Source organism: Lissotriton helveticus, chromosome 11, assembly GCF_964261635.1.
Source record: "Lissotriton helveticus chromosome 11, aLisHel1.1, whole genome shotgun sequence".
Lineage (NCBI taxonomy): Eukaryota > Metazoa > Chordata > Amphibia > Caudata > Salamandridae > Lissotriton > Lissotriton helveticus.
Genome location: NC_136072.1, coordinates 651,186,809 through 651,200,102, shown reverse-complemented (window position 1 = coordinate 651,200,102; position 13,294 = coordinate 651,186,809). Strand labels below are relative to the sequence as shown.

The following is a 13,294-nucleotide window of genomic DNA, read 5'->3' as shown; positions in this document are numbered from 1 at the left end:
CCTAAAATGCTATACAACAAGAAATTACCAGTGATACATTTATCAGGGAATCCCCAATCCATTCCTATGAGAGGGCAGCCTCACAGTAGTGAGAAACCAAAATGGCTGTTTGTCACAACCAGGACATGCCACACAATTAAGGCAAATGTCCAACTTTTTACCAACAATGCACCCTGCCCATAAGGCTAGCTAGGACCTACCTTACTGGTGACTGATATGTAGTAAAAGGGGAGTCACGGACGTGGCACTCATTTTATGTGCCACGTCACAGTAGCAGTAAACTGTGCGCACAGGCCCCGCAATGGCAGAGGCCTGAGACAAGTTTGAAAGGCTACTTTTGTGGGTGGCGCAATCAGCGCTAAAAGCCCACCAGTAGCATTTAATTTACTGGTCCTGGGTATATGAGATACCACATTACTGGGGACTGATAGGTAAATTAAAATAGCCAAACAGGTGTAGACCAATCTTACCATGTTTACCACAGAGAGCACATGCACTTTACACTGGACAGCAGTGATAAAGTGCCCAGAGTCCTAAAACCACCAACACCAGGTCAGAAAAAATACTAGGAGGAAGGCATAAAGTTTGGGGATGACCCTGCAAGAAGGGCCAAGTCCAACATACTGTAATAAAGTATAACTATTGACAGGAGTGAAAGTAGATTCTTATGTCTTAAGCAACCCAAACATGGTGAAAGTATCATGCTTGACGCGGAACGTGAGGGGGCTTTAACTACCACTGCAAATCCTGACTAATACATGCATATTTAGTGTGCCACCATATAGATGTCTGCTTCCTACAAGAAACACACTTATCTACCAACTGTGCAGCCCACCTCAGGGCCAGGATGGTGGGGAAAATCCTACTCCTCAATCTATTCTAACTATGCCCGGGGTGTCGCTATACATCTCAAGAAGGGACTACCATGGCACACTGCTCACTCCCTGATAGATAAAAATGGCAGATACATCATCCAGATGGGCACTCTACATGCAAAATTAATGGTCTTGAGGGCAGTATACGGACCAAACTTTGATGAAGCTGACTTCTTCCCCAACATCTGGTGATATGCACTGGTTTTCAGGGCCAGGCCGGTGGTTTGGGGTGGGGACTTCAATGTAGCACTACAGGCACATCTAGATTGTTCGGTTCCCAAGCTACAACACCATCGCCACTGAGGCACTAAACGTGCTCATTGCCGACTCTGCACTAGTGGACATCTGGAACCACAAACACATATAGAAGCTCGAAGGCACATCCTTTTCTTCTTCCCACAGATCATGGGCCCACATAGATTTCTGATTGTTGTCCAGAGACTTAGCCGCTTGGACTACGGATGTTGAGCATCTGCCGGGTACCCTTTTGGATCACTCCCCGGTGTGCCTATCTCTCTGGCTTCCTCAGTGTGCACACAGATGTTTTCGTGGAGACTTACCCCATATGCCTTATGAGACACAGCCTTCAAAGAAGAGATCAAACAGGACATTACCGATTATTTTGCCTTGAACGCCGGCTCTGTGGAATCCCCCTTCACACTCTGGGAGGCGTTCTAATTGGTGATTCGTGGCGTGTGCATTGCCAGGCAATCAGGAGTGTTGAAGTCGATCAGGGGAATCTTTAAAAAACTTGAGGCTGAAATCCAACAATTAGAGCAGGAATACAGCCTAGTTCCCAGGCTGGTTACACTAGCGGACATCAAAGTCAAACTATCCGAGTTTCAGGTGGAGGCAGAGGGAGAGGTATTTTATCTGGGGTGGAAGACACAGGCCCGAGGGCATGGGAAGGGTGACCGCCCTAGCAGAACACTTGCAGAGCTGTTGCAGAAACCTCTACCTATATGTCTGAACTGAGGGACAGGTCTGGCAGGCTAGTTACAGCCCCAGCAGAACTGCCTGAGGTCATGTTGACCAAAGAGAATACCTTAACACTCTTTTTACGCTGGAGGAAATCGTGCGAGTCATTGCCAGCCTCCCCTGCGTCAAAGCTCCTGGAATGGACGGACTCACGTCTGCCTTCTACAAGGAATATGCCACATTGCTTATTCCACACCTCATAGAGACGTAGCAAGACTCACTGACAGCAGGCCACCTCCCTCCAACCCTTCGGTAGTGATAATCATAACCATACTTAATCCGGATAAGTCTACTGAACTCTGCGATTCTTATCACCCTTCTATCACTAATAAATGTAGATAATAAAAGATATGCGAAGCTGCTGGCAAACCGATTGTTGCCCCTCATGCCCACAATTGTATGTGCAGACCAGTCTTAATTTATCCTAGGGAAATCCACATCAGCCAATCTCCATACAATATTCTCGGTGATGCACCATATACACCCCTCCCTGCCGGCAGTTGTGGCTCCTCGATGCCACTAAGGCATTTGACTCCCTTGAATGGCCAATCCTTTTCCTGATTCTAGAATGTCTGGGCTTCAGCGCGCACTTTATCCAAAACAACAGATTATTATATACTCTCCCCAAGCTGAATGGACAGGTCTCAGAACCCATTGCAATCTCACGTGGTACTAGGCAGGGCTGCCCCTCTCCCTGCTGCAATTTGCAGAACCGCTGGCTGCTAGATTATGCCAGCATCATGCTGAACGAGGTATAGGTTTCACCACTCGGGGACTGGTGGTGTCCATTTATGCTGACAACATCACCCTTTACATCTGTGAACCCTGGGAAAATCTGGATCCCATGATAAGGGAAGTGATCCGCTTTGGGGGCGACTCCGGTATCCAGATTAACTGGAGTAAATCGATTCTTTTTCTGATTACTGCTGCTGCGAGACTCTTCCAAACAGACTACCCAGTAAAATGGGCATTCAAAGCGACTAAATATTTAGGTAAATGGCTGTGCAGAGACACTGAGGAACTGTGGAAATTAAATTATGGCCGGGCAGTTGAATGGCTTGAGACATGTATCCAGGTGTGGAGTAGGCTCCCACTGTCGATTACTGGGAGCATAGCGATTGCTAAAATGGTGGTATTACTGTAACTCTTGTATCTTTTGGTCAAGATCCCGCTCCCTCTCATGTCACAGTTCTTTAAAAAACTGCGCTCCAACATGATCACGTTAGTATGGGCAGGTCAACAGCCCAGAGTGTCGCACGAGATCCTTACATTGCCCCCCACATGCGGGGGACTGGGTGCTCCACATTTAAAGTTATATGCCCTCTGCGCCCAGGCCTGCTTTTTACATTTCTGGCTACACCCTACGCCATTTCAGCCACATCTGGTGGTAGAAAGTGATCAGGCTGCCCCATGGGTGTTGAGAACGGCTTTGTTCCAATCATATACAGCACACAGAGCTGAAATAAACACAGTGAAGTGTGTGAGATGGGCATGGGAGGGTATCCGTAGACAGACTGGCGTTGACAGGCTATATGCGCCTTCCGTGTCATCATTTTTTCAGATATTGACTGGTCTGCCGCCCCGGGGCCGGCCCCTCCCTCCGCCACTCTATTTTCACCCTCACCACAGTAAGTGTAGGGACAATTCGTAGGATTAATTCTTAATTGTCCAGATCAAATTTTGGTCTTGATTGATGTAATTACTAACTTCTCTCTGGATCTTCATCCCTAATTTTAATTGATTAAGTTTCCCTTCATGTACTCCACCCCTCTAGCTATCCATTTATCCATGATGACGCAAGCTGTGCAAGGATAGAGCGACAATCATAACGGTATGCTCTTTGCTGTGTGCCTTACCACTTCAATTAATTGTGTCACACTTAATGGACATCATTTTTTGAAATTGATCAAATAATCCCTCTATATATATTCATCAGGTTGCCTGCCCAGTCCCTTGTCCTGATGAAGACCCCGCTGCAAGGGCTCAACTAACCCTGCGATATTTTGAGGGTCGAAACGTCGACAACTTCTCCCTTCACGTCAACTCCATATAAACATTTGACATTGGTTGCTATATTGGAGGATGATATGTATATATCGTTATAGTGAACTGCCAGTCCTTTGTTTCTTCTTTGTACTATAAATTGAAACACAAATGTATTTTTTGATACTGTATTTATTTTATTGTCACAATCCCATACCACACCATCCTCACATCACCACTCCCCCCCTTCTGGGCACTGTACAACCTACTATATGTTCTAATGAAGTGTTAGTATATTTGCTATATTGCCCCCCATTGTGAATTAAAACAATGTGGCTTCATTTTTTGTTTTTTGATGAATTCTTTTTAAAGTAATTAAGTGTAATTATTGTTCTCACACTAAGACCCCTTTTCTCAGTACTTTGATTACCCAGGTCTCAGTGACTATTTTGGGTCTACCCCCCATATATATTCCGCCGTGCTGGCGGCTAAACTCTCCTTTCCCCCTCTGCAGGACAGTGGAATGGCACGCTGCGACATTGGGTATCACTACATACTCTGACCTGTACCCGAACGGCCAGTTCCTCCCCCCATTTGCCAGTATGGAAAAGAAGAAAATAATTTTGTTGGATAACTGTTTATACTATCAAATTAGAAGGACGTGTAAAAAGGTTAACAACTCTTTCTCCACCCCTTACAACCACTGCAGCACTAGAATACATACACTCCACCCCCACGCCACGTAGACTAATTACCGGACTTTACTCCTCAACGATGTCAGCCTCCCTGTTGGACACCTTGAGGGCACGCCAGGCCTGGAAATTGGAGGTGGGCAAGGATATACCTGATGAGCAGTGGCTGCACTGATGTGGACAAACAGAGCCCCTCTCCCCCAACTATAGATTGCGCTTGATCCATTTGACATTTTTGCACAGAATGTATCGTACTCATACATACTTATGCCAAATCGGACAGTCTGATGAAGCGAGATGCTGGAGCTGCACAGCGTCTGAAGCCACCTTTCTGCACCAGGCTGGACCTGTCCAAAGGTGGCAAGCTACTGGGGGGATGTGCGTGACTATCAACGCTATCACAGGAGACCTGACCACACCCGACCCATTACTGTGCTTGCTTGAGTACGTTAAGGACACTGCAGATGCGCATCGAAGACTCGTAGCAATGCTGCTGTTGCTGTTTAAGCGGTGGGTGGTCATACACTGGGGTTGCAGGCTGATGCCTACAAGGAAGGCATGGCTATCTGACGTAACACATTGCTAAATGCAGCTGACTGCTTACTGGGACCTTATGCCGCAGGCGAACCGCCCCTAAGATATATGGGACCCATTCACAACAGACCTCCGCCTAAACACGGATGACCCGGTAAACATACACTTTCCCGCACCTACCAGCAGCTAGTTCAACTCCTGGCGCCAAACGAACACCTGAACCATATCACCTGGCGAGTCATATTTACACACACCACAAGATACAGTAGAGCGGCCGGTGGCCACCCATATTAATGCCCTTGAATGTCTGGCGGTGGAGAATATGTATTAAGTATCCAATGTTAGGCATGTTAAAAGACTGAGGTAAATGCTTGCATGTATAAGTGGCTTATAACTCAGTTGTTGGTTAATACTTTCCCCAAAGAGTGTACTTCCCTGTGAATAACAATAAAGTTTTCTTTAATAAAAAAAAGAAAACTATTGACAGGAGTGAGCTAAAATAAAATTTCAAGTACTTAAAAGATTGGTAATGCTACACCCAATGACTTGCCACTGTTGAATTTGTCATAACTATTACAGAAAGAAAGTTATATAACTTTATTTTCTGTGAGCCAAAATCCAGCCTTCTAGCAGCCCTTGACAGGCTGAGGCAAAGTGCTTTGATGAGGTGATAAGTGACCTGCACAGTAACAAAGGATATCTGGTGGGAGAAGATCTGCAGCTGCAGAGAGCAGGCCAGGATGGGGGTTGGGAAAACAAACTGGTCTTTAAAGAGAGCAGGACAGCAAGGATGCTAGCCAGGCCTACCCCCTCTTCCCGTACCAATCATCCATCTGGGAGTCCCAGGAATGGAATTGGCAGGAGGTCTGCAAGTGTAGTGTTAAGGGAAATGACCCACACCAGTAGGTTGCCATAACCAGATCTTAACCCCAAGGAGCACAGTGCTTTGTGGGACAAAAATATGTCACACTTTGGAGGAAGCTGTCATACTTATGGGTGGCACCCTGTACATGTTAAAAGAGGTTCACATTATCTTCAGCAAGAAGAACCCAGCTGACCATCTTCAGATGGACTTTAAAGGATTTGGCCCGGTGCATTGTGGGAACTGTAGTCCCATGTTCCGAGAACCAACGTAGAGACTTTGAAACCTTGGATTTGAGTTTTGGACACTTTTAACCCCCAAGAGAAACTTTAGGAAGAAGTTCCAGGAGTTTCGTGAAGTTTGGAGAAACTTTTATAAAAAAGCTCCATAAGGTGATCTACCCGATGTCAAGAGTCAAGTTGAGTGTATTGAACCATGGCCCTAACTGGATTTCAGTTTTGTTGCGCTGAAAGATACTGAGCTCAGGATTTCCAGGAGTTGACCGGGAGACTCCAATAGACCCAAGCCGACGATGCAGCTGCATATAATGCTTGCTGGAGAGGCCCATTTGATGTAGAGAGAAAATCCTTGAGAGAAGTTTCTAAGTGCAAAGGTAAAATGTTGACCGAGGCCTCCAGCTTAGTGTATCCAAGCAGGCCTACATTACAGTCAGCTTCAAACTTTGACTTTGTCCCGGTGAAGCGCAACCAGATGTCCCAATTTGTCGCTATTGGTTTTTAAGCGCTAGAAAGTGATCATTATTTAAAACATCATATCTCCGCTTCCCTACATAGAATGTTTGTCATTTTGGTGTCATTTTAAAGATAACAATAATTCCTGTGTGTATACATTGGTGTTGCCTGCTCGCTGTTAGCTACAAAGAGTTGAGCAAGGGAATAATTTATTGAGCACTTGTCTGAGTCTTATATTGTGTTAGTGGCCATATTGCTAGTGGTAGGTGCATACTTACCCTTACTAATAATCCACCTTCCAACACCAAATTAGATCCAGTAAAGCAGGAAGATGTCAGCATTGCAGATACGTCTGTAGAAGTTCTTCAAAATCAGTTGTGTTGTATAGCATAATGCCACACAACAGAAATATAGCAAAGAGGTCTGTACCCTTCTAAGTCTTAAGGGAATCTGACAAAAGCTAAAGGGTGACTACCAACTAAACTGCACAGAACTTTTGAGAATCCCACATCACATGTCTCAGTACTTTGGCACCTTTTTCACAGTAGAACTTGGCTTTTTCATTCGATACTCCCATCTCTCGTCCTTGGCAAAAGTTCTCCTCCCGAGCCTCACTATCTGTCATACACAATGTGCCTTTCAGTAACTATATGTGAACACATCTGCAAAGAAGAAAAAAACATTGCAATAGAGCAACTTTCATGTTAAAGTTTAAGTCTTAGAGTGTAGATTCGTAAGGCTTTTGGTCAAGTTATGTTATGTTATGTTATGTTATGTTATTTTATCTTTTGTATAGCGCACGGCTACTCAAAAAGAGTGTCCCGGCGCTTTTAATAAGGAAGGCTGCATCATAGTAACATAACACTGTTAAAAAGAAGAAAGGACAGAAGACCGAGCGGGCGTACAAGAAGTGGGCTACTGGGTAAACAGCCAAGTTTTAAGGCCTTTTCTAAAGGCAAGTAGGCTGGCGGCTCCCCGCAAGGTGAACGGCAGAGTTGAAGCAGCAAAACACTTCCGTTCACATTTTACATACCTGGATATGGATACATATACAGTTATAGGATAAATACAGCATACTATTGAAATGAATATGTGAGTAAATAAATATAGTCAACAAAATTACTCAAACTAGACAAATGCTGATATATATGAAAACTTCATTTTGGTATCACAATAGGAAACCATTAGTATGTACGCTCATGTAAATGTCTGGATTATACAGCGTATACACCTTCAGTATTTCGGTCAAGTGCACCACTTTACATTAATGGTATTAAAGCACATAAATATGAATGTATGTCAATACATCCCATAATAATACCACGCATGCCATTACAACGCGAGTATTACTACGCAATGTCAATGACATCGCATACCATTACATCGCATACTTTTACCACGAGGATGCCTTTACCATGCATGCCATTACAACGCAAAGGCATGCTTGGTAAATCCATACTTGTGGTAAAAGTATACAAGGTAAGTGACATCCCTACTCCTACACCTACACAACACACTACTCCCACCCCTACACTACCCCAACCCAAAAACACTACCACACTACACTACCCACGCTTCTCCCACTCCTACACTACCCTAAACCCTAAACCACTACTATGCTACCCACACTACTCCCACCCCTACACTACCCTAAACCCTAAAACACTACTACGCTACCCACCGACTCCCACCCCTACACTACCCTAAACCCTTACTACGCTACCCACACTACTCCCACCCCTACTCTACCCTAAACCCTAAAACATTACTATGCTACCCACACTACTCCCACCCCTACTCTACCCTAAACCCTAAAACACTACAATGGTACCCACACTACTCTCACCCCTACACTACGCTAAACCCTAAAACACTACAATGGTACCCACACTACTCTCACCCCTACACTACGCTAAACCCTAAAACACTACTACCCTAACCACACTACTCTCACCCCTACACTACCCTAAACCCTAAAACACTACTACGCTACCCACACTACTCTCACCCCTACACTACTCTAAACCCTAAAACACTACTACGCTACCCACACCACTCTCACACCTACAGTACCCTAAACCCTAAAACACTACTACGCTACCCACACTACTCTCACCCCTACACTACCCTAAACCTAAAACACTACTACGCTACCCACACTACTCTCACCCCTACACTACCCTAAACCCTAAAACACTATACTACACAAACACTACTACTCTACCCTAAACCCTGAACACTACACTACACAAACACTACTACACTACAACCTAAATCACTACACTACATAAACACTACAACACTACCCTAAACACTAATACACTACACTAAACACTACACTACCCTAAAACCTAAATCACTACACTACAGAAACACTACACTACCCTCCCTAATACACTACACTAAACAAACACGACAGCACCACAACACACACTAAAACGTTTTAAAAAAACACACACAACACAAAATAACCACACTACTTTTAAACAACCCTAAACCCTACAAAAGTAACCCCCATCCCAAGCACAAACCCCCTTACCTCTCTCCTCTACAGCGTGGCCGTCGGATCCTGCTTCCTCCTTCCTGCTTGCTGCACGTTGTTGTGAGGAAACAGCCTAAGTTTCCTCAAAACGACGTGGATAGCCGCCCCCTTCGCCGCCATTGCACATTACGACGCATGCGTTGTAAAAGCGCATGCAATGTAATGGTATGCGTGGTTTTACCACGTGTTGTAACATCGCATGCGTTGTAATGCATGGGATGTAAAAGCAATGCATGGTAAAATCTGCGTAGTAATGGCTGTTTCCCCATAAATATATGGTACTACATATGGCACTATAATACATATGACAGAGCCATGACGTGAAAGGGCGGAGCCCAAATTACACAGCTCCACAGTGAATATGATGGGGAAGTCAAGAATTCAAAACTAGTAAGGCTCCTTGTTTGGGCCAGCCAGGCCATCAGAACAGAAAGTTATAAAAGACTGGCCTTTTCAGCCATGAGATTGTAAATCATTTTGACACTTCACTTTCACCAGGAAACCAAGATTTAGGAATGGGATCTCTATGAATTTTCTCTTTCCAGCCTAGACCAGAACTAAAGTCTGGAGTCACCTGAAAGAGTGCTGCTGTTTTCATCCTGTGGGTGTCGTGCCTGCCACAGGAAGTTGCTGGCCCAAATTTCACTGTACCCTCGACTAGCCAAGCATTGACTCAGTGTTTGCACTGTTTTTCCCATGTAGCAAGTGGTATAATGAGGGGTGTTCTGATACTGACTGAGGAATTGCCCGCTTTGTTCTGTCTCTTCTTAAACAACTAATAAGCATTACAGTATTGAGGGTGCACATAAATATGATAAATGTGTGATAATCCGATTACTGCATATTTATCATTGTTCAGTGAGTTAGCACAATGCAGTATTATAACATTATTGCTAATAAAGCACAACAGTCTCATTGAGGAGCACATTACTTTGTAATACTATTAAATTAAATACCTCCATACATTCTTCTTGTAGATGTGTTTTAGTGGAGTACTCAACTCAAATTGAACCAGCTATTAATATCAGGCACTATTATCTCTGGCTTCCAGCAGAATAACCTGTTGTGGCAGCTAAGCATTTGGTTATTGATGTGATTAAAAGTTAAGTGTAATTTACCCTAAAAGTACATATTTCCTGGCATATTTGATGACGATTACAGTCTAGATGCACGTCTGTTCCCAGGTTTGTTGGTCAAAGAGGCTTTATTAATCGTTGATGTTATATACAGAGTTGCATTATGTAATGAGGGTGTTACTTGTGAAATGTATTTGCATACCTAATCAGCTCCAACAGGTTAGTAACTTCCCTGTTTGGAGCACTGAAGTAAAATGTTCAATAGTTGTTTCTCAGGGTGGTGACTCAAAGGTTTACATCACAATTACTTGTGGTCATGTAACCTCTTTAAGAAGGGCTCAATCAAAGGGAAGTATCAACATGTACACATTGCTCACACTAGAAAATCACAGGAACCCCATAATTAACTTCAATACCAGCAAGAAAGAGGATCTTGTGGAGATCAAGAACCTGAAGAGCCCACCATATAACATCTGTTTTCTGTTCTTTGTCACCAGTTTAGACTTTCCTTTTCATCTGTCTTCTTTTTCTGTTGGTCTCTGGTGTTACATAATGTAATTTCGTATTATAGCCCTGCCCACAGTCCCATTATGCTACTGATGTTTGCTGTGCTTTTAAATTATTTAAGGTCACCCTATTCAGTTGGTAAAGTTTCTAGCACTTAAAACTGATAGATATTCATAGTTTGTTCATTCAAATATTTGGGCCAGCTGCACAAAAGACCAGGTTGCAAAAAGGAGTTGAACTAATTTTGTAATCCGACCTATGTTTTAGTAGGTTGATCCACAACATAAGTAATCATAGTGGGTCACAGACCGACCTGCCTATTGAACATTAATTAAGTCTGTACCAGGAGCATTGAGGACCCCCTGGCAATGGCCTCCACAGGACCGCTTGTGAGGAACTCGATCACTGACCCTGCAGGGCCGCATGTGGGGAACTAACTGGGGACAGCTGCTACCACTTCAGAGCGAACAAGGTGCACTTGGAAACTCTGGTCATGTAGGTCCAGTTGGTGTGGGCAAGAATAATGTATGAGCCAGACAGTCCCTAAGAAACTCACCTAACATCAATCACTTTATCGCTTTTTATTTATGAGTCGCAGTGGGGCTGCTGATATTCAGCCTACTAGTGGGACTTAACGTGGAATGTTGCCTATAGTGAATGGGGAATAACACATACAACTAGCAAGAGATGAGTGGGACTCAGGAAATCGCCTGTTAAAACACTAGGGGCCACATGTAGGAGGTGCAATAGCAGTCGGTAACGGCCGAAATGACCGAATTTCGGCCGTTACCGACCGGTATTGGGCATTTGGAATGTAGGTGGCATGATTGTAGGATTCGGTATTTTACCAAATCGGTAACTTAAGGAATCGGTAAATTACCGAAGTCTTAACATACCGATTCGGTAAATTACCAAATCCTTAATGTAGGAAGCACTCAAGTGAGTGCTTTTCACATTTAAGGATTCGTTATTTACCACCAACTACAAGTTGGTGGTAAATAACAAAAAACGGTAAAAAAGCAATTTTGCGCCATGTGGCAGACATTCATGCCCTTAGGGCATGTATGTGTGACACATGTGCACCCATGCACTATTTAGGGGTGCAACAGGGTGTCAATGTGACACCCTGCCACCCTTGTAAGTCTACCCCCTATTGCCAATTCGGTATTTACCGAATCGATAATTCTCATTCATTCCTATGGGCCTCCAGGCCCATAGGAATGAATCGGGAATACTGAATCGGTATTTACGGAATTTTAGCGATTCGGTAAAATTTACCGAATCATTAGCTACATACCATTTACCGATTCTAAAATACCGAATCGGTAAAATTCGGTATTTTAGAAGCAGTAAATGATATTTACCTACATCTGGCCCTAGATCCCTTACCTCAGTGTCTCAGTATCTCAGTGTCTATTGTTTGTGAATTCGGTATTTTGCTTTGTATTGGTATATGAATACTCCTTTTTTCATAAAAGAGAGCATGTGACTGAACAATGATGTATTGCTGCTGCGGGACAGATTTTGAGCTATGAGCCTGTGTTCACACTCCTAGGTGTACCTACCCTCCTTCCTGAGAATCCTTCGACTGTTCAACCTCTGAACAAGTGCATAGCAAATAAAGTTTTAGAGGTCTTCTGTTGGAAATGGCCCTTTTTTGCAGAGTTATCCCCAAACGTTTTGCTTTTTTTTCCTGACCCGCTGTTGTTGGTTTTAGGACTCTGGGCACTTTACCACTGCTGATCAGTTCTAGAGTGCATATGCTCTCTGTGTAAATTGTGTTATGGATTGGTGTTTGATTTACTTTTCAGTACCTAGTAAAGTGCACTGAGAGGGCCAGGGCCTGTATATCAAATGTTATTAGTGGGCTTGCAGCACTGATCGTGCCACCCACATGAGTAGCCCTGAAAAGGAAACTCAGACCTGCCACTGCAGAGTCTGCACGCAGTTTTCAATTGCCATGTCGTCTTAGCAAGTGTACCCACTTGCCAGGCCCTAACCTTCCCTTTTCTTACCTGTCAGTCACCCCTAAGGTAGGCTCAAGGTACCCCTGTGGGCATGGTGTAGTATATGTGAAAGGTAAGACATTAAGACAATAGAGAGGGACTGGAGGCGTTTTCCCACTTAACATGAAGTGGGGAGGTCCAACATTAAGGTTGCCTCGGAAAGAGCAATACAAGAAGGGTTTCTATGAAGTTCCTCGTTTAAAGAATAGTAGCGGTTAGGAGAAGCCAATTGGTTGGATCCCACTTGTCCCTAGAGGGGGTAATAGTGGAGATCCGTTGGATCTTAATGCCCTCACACACCCTTTCAGGTGTCATGCTTCATCATCTGGGCTGCTCCTCATTGGGGCGGCGGTGCAATCCCCCACGGGCTCCCTAGAAAGGGGTTCTTTGTCGGAGATCTTCTATCCAACTGCCGTATGATGAAGTGTGGGTGTGGGGTCTAATGGTGTAGATGCTGTGATGTGAGATAAAATAGGTCTAGGAGTAACTAAAACGGACAAACTTTATTCTGGGGGTCTCCTGTCCTAATTAAAAGCAATATAACAAA

The 13,294-nt window shown here is 44.1% G+C and overlaps 1 protein-coding gene across 2 annotated transcripts in view; it reads left to right on the top strand.

Annotated features, from left to right (window-relative positions):
- LOC144791735 (thiamine transporter 2-like) overlaps positions 1 to 13,294 on the top strand; it is a 381,748-nt gene that overhangs the window by 71,091 nt on the left and 297,363 nt on the right. The gene's annotated exons all lie outside the window — the stretch shown is intronic.